The sequence below is a fragment of the Tachypleus tridentatus genome, unplaced genomic scaffold (genome assembly GCF_004210375.1).
Source record: "Tachypleus tridentatus isolate NWPU-2018 unplaced genomic scaffold, ASM421037v1 Hic_cluster_2, whole genome shotgun sequence".
Classification (NCBI taxonomy): Eukaryota; Metazoa; Arthropoda; class Merostomata; order Xiphosura; family Limulidae; genus Tachypleus; species Tachypleus tridentatus.
Genome location: NW_027467782.1, coordinates 22,864,501 through 22,877,887, shown reverse-complemented (window position 1 = coordinate 22,877,887; position 13,387 = coordinate 22,864,501).

The window sequence follows — 13,387 nt, the reverse complement described above, 5'->3', positions numbered from 1 at the left end:
TAAATTAGAGACAGATAGCGCTGGAAGCCCTCAAGCAGCTTTGTACGAAATTCAGCAAACAAAAGAAGAAATAAGTATGTAAAGCACATTTTAAAATAAATCTTAATTTTCTAACGTTATATAGTAGATTATGATGTTAACGAAGTCGTAAATTACCCTCCACTTTTAAATGTCGCTCGTTCATGTGGCGAGGACTAATCAGTCGCACAGTGAATTGGAAATCGTAAAATTGAAAGCTTCATATTTAATAATGAACTAAATGGAAGTGGAACAAAATGGTGAAAGGTAAGACGAAAAATAATAATATCCTGTTAATAAAAGTTTTCTATCAGCACTACCGTTGACATTTTAAGTTTGACACATTTTACATATTTTCTAAATTTTTGAAACTACTTTTAAGTTAACAAGAAATTAGATAATTTGTATGAGTGTTCATCTTCATATGTTTTTGTCCTTTCCGATCATATGATAATTGCTCAGAGAAGTTTTGCAGTGAGATGAAAATCTCGAACCAGGATTGAGCCTGAAAGTTTTAAACGTTTACCAAAAGGTGATAGGAAATCAAACCTTTGTACGTCATCACATCCGCCATTCTTGGTGAGTTTGAAATATTTTCGTGCGATACAGCTAAAACAATTTAACTTGTTTGATCACGGCAAAATATAAGACTACCGTCTCAACATGTGTTTTAAATGTATTTGTTTTTTTTATCTTGCTTTATAGGTAAAGAGTATTTTAAAGTACTATTTGCATTTGCAGTTTTATTTATGCTTTAACCGCAGACTTCATGAGGCTACTCGTAATTTAGAAAATCACGTTTGCGATACCAGAATTTCTCTCGCACACAAACTGATAACCCGAACTTTTTTCTTTACGGATCAGAACATATGCATGTCATTTGTTTGTTTTTTAAGGGTAATGCAATCTTAATAAACATTTTGTAGGATTAAATACCTATCATGAGGTATATCAATACTTTTTTTTTTCTCTCTTCAAATTTAGTTGTTCAGTGCCTCATGTATTGTTTTACTTTAATTACACTGGGGAATACTCATTTTGTTGCATTTAAAAAAATACCTTTCTATAGTCAATTTGAGTGTGTTGATTTTAAATCTGAAGTCGGGTTTTGTCTGCAAGCTACAGATTTTATGCAATTTGACATTTTTATTTGAAAGACCTAAATCCCGCACTAAATAATTCAGTTCAGCCTGGGGAAGAGGCTTGGGGTCGGGGAAAGGTTCAGTGTCTGAAGAACAGTTCTCCGATTGTGTACACTTTTCTGACAATTCACTGTCACAACTGTCTTGTTCGATTGTATCATGTCCAATGTCTTTATCGTCCAATGAAGGGAAGCCTTTGAAAACTGGAACAGGAACTTCTTCAGAGTGCGGAGCAGGCCGAATAGCTGAGGGAATGTTCCGATACGTAATCTTATGTCGGTTTTTCTTCCCAACACCCGTTGTGTTTACCATGCAGAAATAACAGTCAGTTACATGGTTGGTGGGTTCGCGCCAAATCATTGAAACACCAAAAGGCAGACCATTGCGTTTTCCTTTGGTCCAGTCTCGAAGCATTTCCTCACAATTGTGGCACACAACATGAGGAGCCCATTGCTTGTCTTGAACACCAAGATGAACTTCAAAATATGCCTTGTAGGCACGCTTGACGAACGAGGATATGTTACGTCTCTGACGATTGAGTGTGTAGCATCCACACATGTAGCAGAAGGCATCAGGCTTGTTTCTGCAATGATATCTATTTTTGGAAGCCATGTTTGATCTGAAACAAAAGAAGAATGATCAAAATATTAGAAACTATCTATATATATGGACGTGAAAATGCTTATACATGGTTCACGCAAGTTCACATTTGTACAATTTCATTAACCTCAAATTGCATACAAACTAGAGCTTGTAGAGAAAAACTAATTTCAGATTTGAAATCAACGCCTAAAACTCCTTCAGAATCAGTTAAAATATCCAATGCAACTCAAAGTTACTGAAAAAGTGTTCCCCAGTGTTATCTGTTTGAGGAAAGAAGCATTATTTCGAATGAGAGTTTGGTTGTTAGATAATCAACTTCGCTAATCGCTTCAAATTTCATAGAACAACAGTTTGACCAAGCTGCTATTACTGCCATCAGATTATCTAATAAAGTTAAGGGTTTTTTTCTTTGACTATTTCAACAGAATGTACTTCATGATCACGAGAAACCTACTTGAAATAACAAGATATTTCAATACGGCAAGAATGGGTATTAAAACTTTTAATTAAAATAAAGTAGACAAAAACTTTTCAAACTTCTAAGGTCATCTTCAGGTTAACAAAGAGAGTTTGCATATTTCTGCATTATCTTTAGATGATAACTTACAGCTGTGTTTTTGAAGTCCCCTTGTTTATACACATATATTTCGCCACAAGAAACAAAATAATAAAGCTACACAAGTTGCTAGTTTTATCACCTTCTATAAATACATGATATTTAGACATCACTAAGGTTTTAACATTCCCTGTTTTCATTCTTCTTTTTGTACTTTTCTGTTTATCGAACCTGTCGATCATTTCATTCAACAAAAAACATCACTCTGATAAGTTGTACCTGAGAATTTGAGATTGAAATTTAAATTAAGATTTTGTGTGATTGGTAATTCCCGCAAGGATAGTTCAGAGCTACCTGTCCTAGACGTCCCTAATATAGCAGTGATATATTACTGGGAATGCAGTCAGTCAACATCATCCACTGGCAAATTGTGGGGCTTCTCGTTTACAAAAAAACTGTGGGATTGGCTGTCAGTTATAAAGTTCCCATGACTAAAAGGGTAATCATGTTCATTAAAGTGGATCCAAACCCGCAGTCCACAGATTACGAGTCGAAGACACTGATTCCCAGGCTGTGCAAGGCCCTAAAAACGCAATAATTAATATCACAGTCTGTTGGTAGTAACGACAGTACGATCAAGTTGTTGCTCATGTGATGTTTGAAGAGGTTAGACGAGTCGACTGTTTAACTCAATTAAAAATTGTCATATACAGTAGAAATGAAATTAATATGAAAACAATACACGTTTTCTAAGTTTATTTGTACAATTGAGAGATATATTATGTGTATTATGTGATAAGTTGCCATGTCGGAGATTCCTAGTGATTCAGGCTTAAGAGACGATAATTTTGAATCAGAAACCAATAGAAAGGCAATCAGTCCATATCATTTACCGTCTGAAGAGTTTTTCTTAAAGAAAAAGTGGGATTGGCTGTTACTATTATAACGCACACATAGGTGAAAGAACGAAGCATGGTTAGTAGCACCACTTCTGAAACACAAGACCCAAACAAAATAAGAACATGGTGGTCCTTTAGGTCATATAGGCGTTATAATCTAACTTTCAGTTCGTTATGAATAGTCCAAATGTTGTCTGTGATTGGTGATGACTAGTCGTTTTCTTTCTAGTTTGTCACTTCAAAATCAGGGACTGCTGACACAGAGTCATCGCAGAATTAAAAAACAACCAAATAAATCTCACAGGTCTTAGTACCTGGTATGGATTATATCGCATCCATTCAGACCCTTCATACCGAAGACGTCATACTGTATAAAACAAAATGCAAGAAAACCTAGGGGTCAATTACCCATAACATAACTAGCTATTAAATCTGCTCCAGCCGCAGGTAGTTAAAAGAAATTTCTTCCACATTATTTACGAGAAGTCCATTGAGCAGCTTATCCGCAAACTACCTTTCAGCAGACTGGTGAAAAAATAGCTCAGGACTTCAAGACTGACCTGCGATTCCAGAGCTCTTCAAGTGGCCAGTGTGGCCAATCTACGTTTTATATTTCATCTTCTACCATAAACTGTGCTAAAGTGAAAGATATCAGAATTTAAAATGTTTTTTTTTTTTTTTTTTAAAGTACGACCAGTTTCTCTGTAACGTTATCTTGTGCTTTAGAGAAGCAAGAAATTATTTAAATTCGAACAATACTGCACTTGGTGTATAAGACGATCACAGGTATAAGATGAATATAGATTTTTGAGTAAATTAAATGTATTTCATTGAGGTTCGGATATGGAACAACCTCTATTGTGAAGCATGTCTAGGATGTGACGTTTGTAAAGAAATTCTTTGAAGATATTTTTAACTGTCCAACCTGCGCTTGGGGTTATGAATGTAACCACAAGTGTGATTTTTTATGCTCTTCAAACGCTACAGACGACTCAATTCGGCATAACTCAAGTCACAAACATGTAATAAAGAACTTTACAAAGTTTTCATCACAGCATAGCTTATATTATAAAAAATACTAAATTTTAAGATATAGTGCTCTATTTTAAAAACATATTTACGAAACAAGTGTACCTTACAGACATTAATGTTTTTATATAAAATTAGTAATATTTTAATATGACGTATGAGATCAATACATTTCAAGTTTAAAGTATCTCGATTAGTTGTAACAAGCATATGAGATTAACTTGTAGTTATGAAGATTCGAGACAAATGATAAATTACAAATAAGTTATTGAAACGCAGTAGTGGCACTATGTCAACGCAAAAAGTAAGAAAAACAAAATAGTTTTGGTTAAATACGTTAGTAACCGGATAGATAACAATGTTTTATTGCTCAAAATATTTATTTATACAGTAAGGTAACCTCTGTTTGAGGGACATATTTGTCTATAGTTGTGTTTTTGGTGCAGCGGTAAGTCTAAAGGTTTGTAACGCTAAAATTAGTGGTTTGATTCCCTTTGGTGTACTCAGCAGGTCGCCCGATGTGGCTCTTGTTGTAAGAAAACACACACTCACCTCAATAAGTATTGCTTTACGGGCGTTATAAACTGACAGACATTTGCACTTCCTCCACTCTTATACTATTGAAGTAGTGACGGCTATCGCAGGTAGCCCTTGTGTAGCTTTGCGAAAAATTGAAAACAAAACAAACATACCACGATATACTTATCCACTGTACCAGTATTTTTTTATATAATTGTTTAATTATACGTATCAGTAGCCTAACCCTCCAAGTATCGAATGTTACAGTCTTGAATAAAAAGATTTTTTTTAAAATTCTATATTGATCTTAATGTCCAAACTCATGTAATAACATTGAGTAATTGCTCGAGATGTAACAGAGAATGTAGCATGTGACGGGATAAACAAAATTAAGAAACAAAAATAACTACATATTTTTTTTGAAACAGTTTTGTAATTTTCATAATAAGTATTTAAGAACTCGAAACACTGTTAATTAATTAATTTTTTCACCATTATCTTTTATTTTGTCGTTATAAATTTGTCAGATTACACCCGTGTGCAAATTAATTAAAACAAGACGGAAAATTAAGATTTTTTTCATCAAATTTTTGCATTTTATTTCTGAGAATCCGAAAATTACTCACAAATTAATACATGATATGACCGCCTTTATTTTTCAGAAGATCATTAATCCGCTTTGGCATCGAGTCCACGAGTTGACTGCAATCTTTACTAATTTTTGGATCGCGGTACCACACCTGAATTATCTTATCTTTCGTAGTATAGTCTTTTCCCCGAAGTCTTTCTTTTCAAATCGCTCAAAGATTTTCAATAGGATTTAAGTCCGGAGAGTTTCCAGGCCAGTCCAGCACCTTTATTCGCGTTGTAGCCATAAAATTCTTCACAAGTTTCGATGTGTGGCACGGAGCCAGATTTTGCTGAAAAATGCCAGATCCATCTGGAAATCTCTTTTTCAATTCTAGAACGACTCTTCTCTGCAAAACTTCGATGTACTATGGTCCACGCATCATATCTTCTACGATATATAAGCCTCCGACGCCATAATAGCTGAAAAAGCTCCAAAACATTTTCTTCAAGGGATGTTTTACGAACTGACTGAAGTGAGATTCTCGAAGTTTCTCATATCGAAATCTGCGAACATGAAGACTTCTTTGACCTTGTACGAAGAAATAAGTCTCGTCACTGAATAACACCTTCTTCCACTGTATTTGCGTCCAGTTCTTGTATTTCAAACCCCATTGATACCGTTGTTTCTTCACTGAAGTGGTAAGAAGTTGTTTTTTGACTGGTCTCCTTGTCCTTCTAACGCAATTTCGAATGACGTAACATTCCTCAAAATTTCGTCATATATCCCAAAAATAGGTCGACCGTACTGCAAAACACAGCTAATGACGCCGTCTGTGTGTAAAAAATGACTATTAAAGGAAATCAGTAAATCCAGCGAGCCTACACCGGCCGCCATGCTGAAACTATTGTAAAATGACCATTTGTTTCAATCAATTTGCACAAGGGTGTAAGTACAATCCTATACAGTGGGCTGTCTTCGTTTTGCTCACGGCGGGAATACAGTTCAGAGTCGCTTCTTTTGAAATGAAATCCAGTTATCATTACATACTTTAAAGAGTACGCATAAAACGTATTAACACTAAATAGTATTCGTAAAATTGAAACACTAGTGTGATTAACAGCAATAAGAACTTTTTAACGAAGCTCAACAACTGTTATATACCAAAAATAATGAGAGGTCAAATATTTCTCAAAACGTCATTTGTATGTCCAGCCTGATACCATATGTAGTTTTGTGATTTTTATCAAAACAACAAAGTGAGCTGCTCCAGTGTGATTGAAGTAACAATACTTTTATCAGGCCCGGCATGGCCGGATTGTTAAGACGTTCCACTCATAATCTGAGTGTCGCGGGTTCGAATCCTCGTCCCTCCCAATATGCTCACCTTTTCACCCTTGGGAGCGTTATAATGTGACGGTCAATCCCACTATTCTTTAGTAAAAGTATAGCCCAAGAGTTGGCGGTGGGTGGTGATGACTAGCTGCCTTCCCTCTACTCTTACACAACTAAATTAGGGTCGGCTAGCGCAGATACCTCTCATGTTGCTTTACCTTAAATTTATAAAACCAACAAACAATACCTTTGTCACTATTGTTAATCAAGCTTTATCACTGAGCATCAGTTCATGACGTCACTCAAACAAGAATATTTTATGCTCATAGTAACAGCGATATTTCACTTATAAACAGAAAAGAAAGTTAAATATAAGGCGTACAGTGAAATCAAGAATAATTATCTATGTTTATTTTAAGTGAATTGATGTACATTTACATTAGTTTACTGCTTGCTTCGTGTTCCACAGTAGACCACAAAATTATACATGGTTCTACTGTTACAATAATCTGTTCAAAAGATGTTCATAATACAGAAAGAAAACTAATAAATTGGTACACACCTCTGAATGAAGTAGTGACTAGTAGGGAGAGAATACAAAGAAAAGATGGCGGCGATTTAGTGTTGACTGACGTGCAATTCGATGTGGAAACGGTGAAGGTAATTACAAACATAATGTCATAGGTAAATTAAAAGTTTTTGGTTTTAGGTCTACTTACGTTTATTAAACGTTACTTATTTAATAGCAATAACACTTAAATCGAAATCACCCATCTCGCTTTTAAATGTACTTCAGCCATTACCTTTGATATTTTACCCACCATGTGTATTGATTAAAAAATAATTTATTTTGCCTATGTATACGTAAGATGGTGAATATGATAACAATAGTATCACTTTTAAAATTTTATATTTATTTTTGTTAACAACCAAGCCGGTTTATACAATAAACAGTTCGGAAAGCATTTGCATTATAGTTTAACTGGCAGTATCGATTATTAATATCACCATATGCTTGCGATATTTTTGGTTAAGCTCATTTGAATGAGTTGGTTAGAGTTATGCAAAATGTGGTTATTCTGTTTTAGGAGTCAACAATGTTAAAAGTAAAGATGATGCTCTTCGTCAAATCAACCTCACGAATATAATGTTTTCTTTAAAATGTCTAAACCTAAGAATGTAAGGTATCTCACTTATACAGACCACGTTCGATCTGTCTTTAGCTTGTATAATGTGGTTCCAGATTGTTAATACAATTGCCGTACGACTCTTGTTTGTTTAGATCTATATTTATATTTACGTATAAACATTAGATATTTTAATTTCAAGCTTAGAGTTTTTTTTATAAACGGTGATTTTTTAATGCTATAAAGAATTGATGATTTGTGATATATATTACATAGAGTAATGCATTCTCTCCCTGAATACAGTGGTAAGTCTATGGATTTACAAATCTAAAATCAGAGGCTTCATTCCCTTCGGTGTAATCAGCATATAACCCGAAGCGACATTCCTATAAGAAAAAAACACACACGCATACAGTATTGTGTAGAAGTGATAAGTTTATTTGTTTAGAATTAAGCAGAAACCCACACAATAGGATATCTGGGTTATCCCCACCATGATTATTGAAACACGGTTAATCATTTACATGTTACAATTTAGAAGTGTCATCTTCAAATTATAATACACACAACAATATTTAATAAAAGTTACAAGGTTAGGTATAAAAGTATTTTACTTTGTGTCGGTTTAAAGCGGTTTTACTCAGTGGTGGGATTCAGGGTTCGCAGGGGTTCGCGCGAACCCGTTCTTAAAAATTTTTGAGCTTAGCGAACCTCGTTGATGGCTTCAATTATACCGTCGAATTGTTGATGTCGGGGAAACTGATTGCGTCACACTTCATCACACATTTCGACAAGAAAGATTTAATGAGAAAATCACAGACCGTATTATTGACAAAGCTCGTCAAGCAATAATCACAGTGCAGATGATAATAGAGTGAAACAGAAAAAAACGGACAAATATGATGACAATCAATTGACTATTTGGAAATTTTTAAAATGAAATAAATAAAAGATTTTAAAGCACTTTTTCCATTATTTTCCTTTTCAAATGATGTATCAGTATAGACTTCCGGAAAAGTAAGAGAACCCGTTATTATTGAGGCCTTCCCTTGAGAGAACCCCTTCTTAAAATTTTTGAATCCCACCACTGGTTTTACTTATGTATTAGTAGGAATTATTAGGTTTATTGTCCAATGATGTTGGATTTTATAGTATTTTGTTGTTGAATTTTTCTAGTGTTATTCGCTAGGGTTGTTGACCGAGGTTCTCTATTTAATCGTCACCTCAAATCTCCTTCCTTGAGGCCCGACATGGCCAAGCACAAATAGCCCTCGTTTAGCTTTGCGCAAAATTAAAAAAAACAAACTACCTCTGTTTATATATGTTTCAATAATAACTTTTACTTTAGTTATAATATTAGGTACATAGAATGTCTACGTGATGTTATCATTCAAAGAAGAGGGGAAAAATTTCGTAAAAGTAAACATATATATATGGAATTGTTAACTATTTTACCAAAACAATACCACTGTCATATATATGTTTTTATGTAAATATAAGAAATATGGCCAAGATAAGATCACAGAGCATTGAAAAGTTATCTTATCATCTTTCAAACTTGACGTGAGAACCTTAACTTTCAGATGAATCATAATTATTATTATTTATACAAAATATAAACCTAGGACTACAAATTACGTAGATTGTCTGGAAAAAAACGTTTATCAAATTCATAAAAGTGTCAGAGGAATGAGTTTCTATCTCATACTGAAACATCAGGGACACAAAACAACAACAAAAATTAATCTTCTAATAAAAACACTCACTTTCAGTGTTCATAAACTTTGAAAGAACAGTTTGTATTTTATACATTTGAAAAAAAATCTTAAATAGATATAAAACACGAAAACATTTTCAAAGAACAAAATTGCTCTTCAAATTTGGAAATCATGAAATCACAGTTTCAAAAACTTTTAACACAATGACATTCAAGTGTATCAAAATACAGTCAAAATTATTTCAGTTATTGGATACTCAGATAAATATATTTATATCTCATCAGACGAAACAAATATATAATAAAAAAGTGTAAATAATGTTGTATAACAAGTCTCTTCTCATGGATATATTATCAAATGATTTCTGCTTATCACTTTGTTCTCTCTATTGTAAGCTAAATAATAAATTGATAAATACGTAACTAGCTGTTCTTTTCCCATATTTAGAAGTTGAGTTAAAAAACTCATAATTATTGCCACAATAATTATTCATAATTATTCTAGTGATGAGCCATCAGTGAGACTGTATTTCTATTGATAACCATCACTGACACTGTGTTTCTAGTGATAACCATCAGTGAGACTGTGTTTCTGTTGACAACCATCAGTAAGACTGTGTTTCTAGTGACAACCATCAGTGTAACATTCAGTGTTACAGAATGTGATGTATTGTCCATCAGCCACAATACATGGACATTGCTCTGAAAAGGATTAAAATAATATTCAGTTCTACAATTATAAATGCCAATCCGTCAAGAACATTTGTACGGGGAGGAGAAAGAGGTCACAGAGAACCTGACCCTCCAGGGTATGAACTTTTCTTACCCAAACACCGACAGGCATTCCCATTCAAGGTTCATGAACAGAATCTCTCATTATGCCCTATACCTTCTGCAATCAGAACGCACAGTTATAAAACAGCCAGATTCCTTGTACCTGTTCTTAAACCATTAATATTTAATGAATATACTGTCCTATACTCATTTTAACTTGTTAGAGTTAAAAGATCTACATCTATGTTATGACTGTTTAGTGTTTAGTTTTCATATAAATTATTTATTCACAAACGTTCCACTGGATTAGCTTATTGACATTTGTTTGCAAAATAATTGCAAAAAACAACAACTGTTTTACAAAAAACTGTTTAGTGTTTAGTTTTCATATAAATTATTTATTCACAAACGTTCCACTGGATTAGCTTATTGACATTTGTTTGCAAAATAATTGCAAAAAACAACAACTGTTTTACAAAAAACTGTTTAGTGTTTAGTTTTCATATAAATTATTTATTCACAAACGTTCCACTGGATTAGCTTATTGACATTTGTTTGCAAAAACTCTTTCAAGAGGAGTCCTTTGTTCATGGCTAATCCAGATCTGGTTTTCAAAAGACAGTTGGCATCACTATCTGTGTTTCTAATGACAACCATCAGTGAAACTGTGTTTCTAGTGACAACCATCAATTAGACTGTGTTCCTAGTGACAACCATCAGTGAGACTGTGTTTCCAATGACAACCATCAATTAGACTGTGTTTATAGTGATAACCATCAGTGAGACAGTGTTTCTATTGATAACCGTCAGTGAGACTGTGTTTCTAGTGATAACAATCAGTGAGACTGTTTCTAGTGATACCCATCAGTGAGACTGTGTTTCCAGTGATACCCATCAGTGAAACTGTGTTTCTCGTTATAACCATCAATGAGACTGTGTTCCTAGTGATAATCATCAGTGAAACTGTGTTTCTAGTGACAAACACCAGTGAGACTGTGTTTCTAGCGACAACCATTAGTGAGACTGTGTTTATAGTGATAACACACAGTGATACAGTGAGACTTGTTTCTAGTGACAACCATCAGTGAGACTGTTTCTAGTGATAACCTTCAGTGAGACTGTGTTTCTAGTGATAACCATCAGTGAGACTGTGTTTCTAGTGACAACCATCAGTGAGACTGTGTTTCTAGTGATAACCATCAGTGAGACTGTGTTTCTTGTGAAAACCATCAGTGAGACTGTGTGTTCAGTGACAACCATCAGTGAAACTGTGTTTTGTGATAACCATCAGTGAGACTGTGCTTCCAGAAATCAATTTTCACGTTCTTATTTGCAATTCTTTTCTTATTTTTTCACAAGTAAATCTGAGCAAGTCAGTGAATATTAATAAACAGCAAAATGTTAGTTATTAATATATATGTGGCATAACATGTGAGATAATTGTATATTTTACCACGGATAAGTTAAGAGCAAAAAACAATAAAACATATCACCGAAACTAATCGTGAATATCAGCTTTTCATTTAAGTTACGTATTTTTACCTTTAATCTGTAGAAAAGACCAACAGTTCTTGTGACTTTTGAAGAATATAGAACCAAATGGAAATCTAAAATCTTCAATAAAAGAATTTTCGAACAAGAAAATCGACATTGTCAATGGAAAGCAGCCGAACACAAGAAACAAAGCTGGTGGTTTGAGTTTCAGTGGGCGAACAACGAATCTAGAAACTCACAAACCAGTAACATCGGGAAAAATGAAAAGTATGAATCGTTTATTGAGATTCTTAAGTAACATCTTTCGTGGTTTGCATAGTTTCATCCTGTTCGATCTGAAGATAATATCGCAACGGAAACAGGCGTTTTGCCAACTGAAACGACTTCAGAGACAGATAATGAATCTTGGAAGAAGTTTGATACACAAGTTGATGGTGAGAGTTTCAATGGAGAAACAATGAATGAAGAAACTCACATATCAATATCGCCGGGAAAAATGAAAAGTATGACTCGTTTTTTAAGGTACTTTAGCAACATTCCATTTCAAGAAGAAACGACAAGTAAAACTGACTTTCGACCAATAACAAATGGAAACGTCCACATGCAATCAAACGTGATGACAATTTGAACCTCTGTGGTAAAATGGAACTTTTCACAACAACTCTGAAGGCGTTTGTGGCACCTAGTGCAGAAAAGCTAAACCACATTAAGCTCAAAACAATCTTGAATGTTGGAAAAGACAACTTACAATCTACAATTACAATCAAAGAAGCTTTTGGTGGACTGACTGGAGACAAAATAAAACTCAGAAAACCACAGAGTAAAACTGTTTTGTCCAACTCCAAAATGGAAGACAAAACTACAGCTAAAACAGATTACCAACAATCGGAGGGAGCACAGTGCTCAAATCTAATTAACCAGCCAGATAACGAACAACGAACCAAGGAACTAAGAAAGCAATAACATCGGGAAAAATAAAAACTATGACTCGTTCTTCGAGGTACTTAAGCAACATTCCATTTCAAATACGTCTTTAGGTACGCAGTCTATGCCTTAGCGTGTATACGTTAAGTTGTTGTCAGAGAAAATTATTGCAAAATAAAATATTTGAAGTCTTGTTATTTGTTGAAAATTTTAAACTCTATAACCCTCAAATTAATATGATTTTTATACCATTAACTATTGCATTATATTTGTTTAATTTATGTGCTTGTATGTTACGACTCCAACACAATAAAATTGGTTTTATTGTTTGTGTCTTTGTTTTTTAGAAATACGAATATACCTACACAATGGGCTGTCTGTGCTCTGTCTACTACGGTATTTGAAACCAGCCTTTCAGCTGGGTGAGTCCCAAGCATACCACAATTTAAATAGGAGGCAATTGTTTAGCTTGTTTTTCAATTTCGCGCAAAAACACACAAGGCTATCTTCGCTAGCCGTCCCAAATTTAGCTGTCTAAAAGAAGAGGGAAGGCAGCTAGTTATCACCGCCATCTTTTGAGCTACTCTTTTACCAACGAATAATTGTATTGACTGTCACTTTATAACACCCCTAAGGCTGAAAGGGCGAGCATGTTTGATGCGACGGCGATTCAAACCCTCGA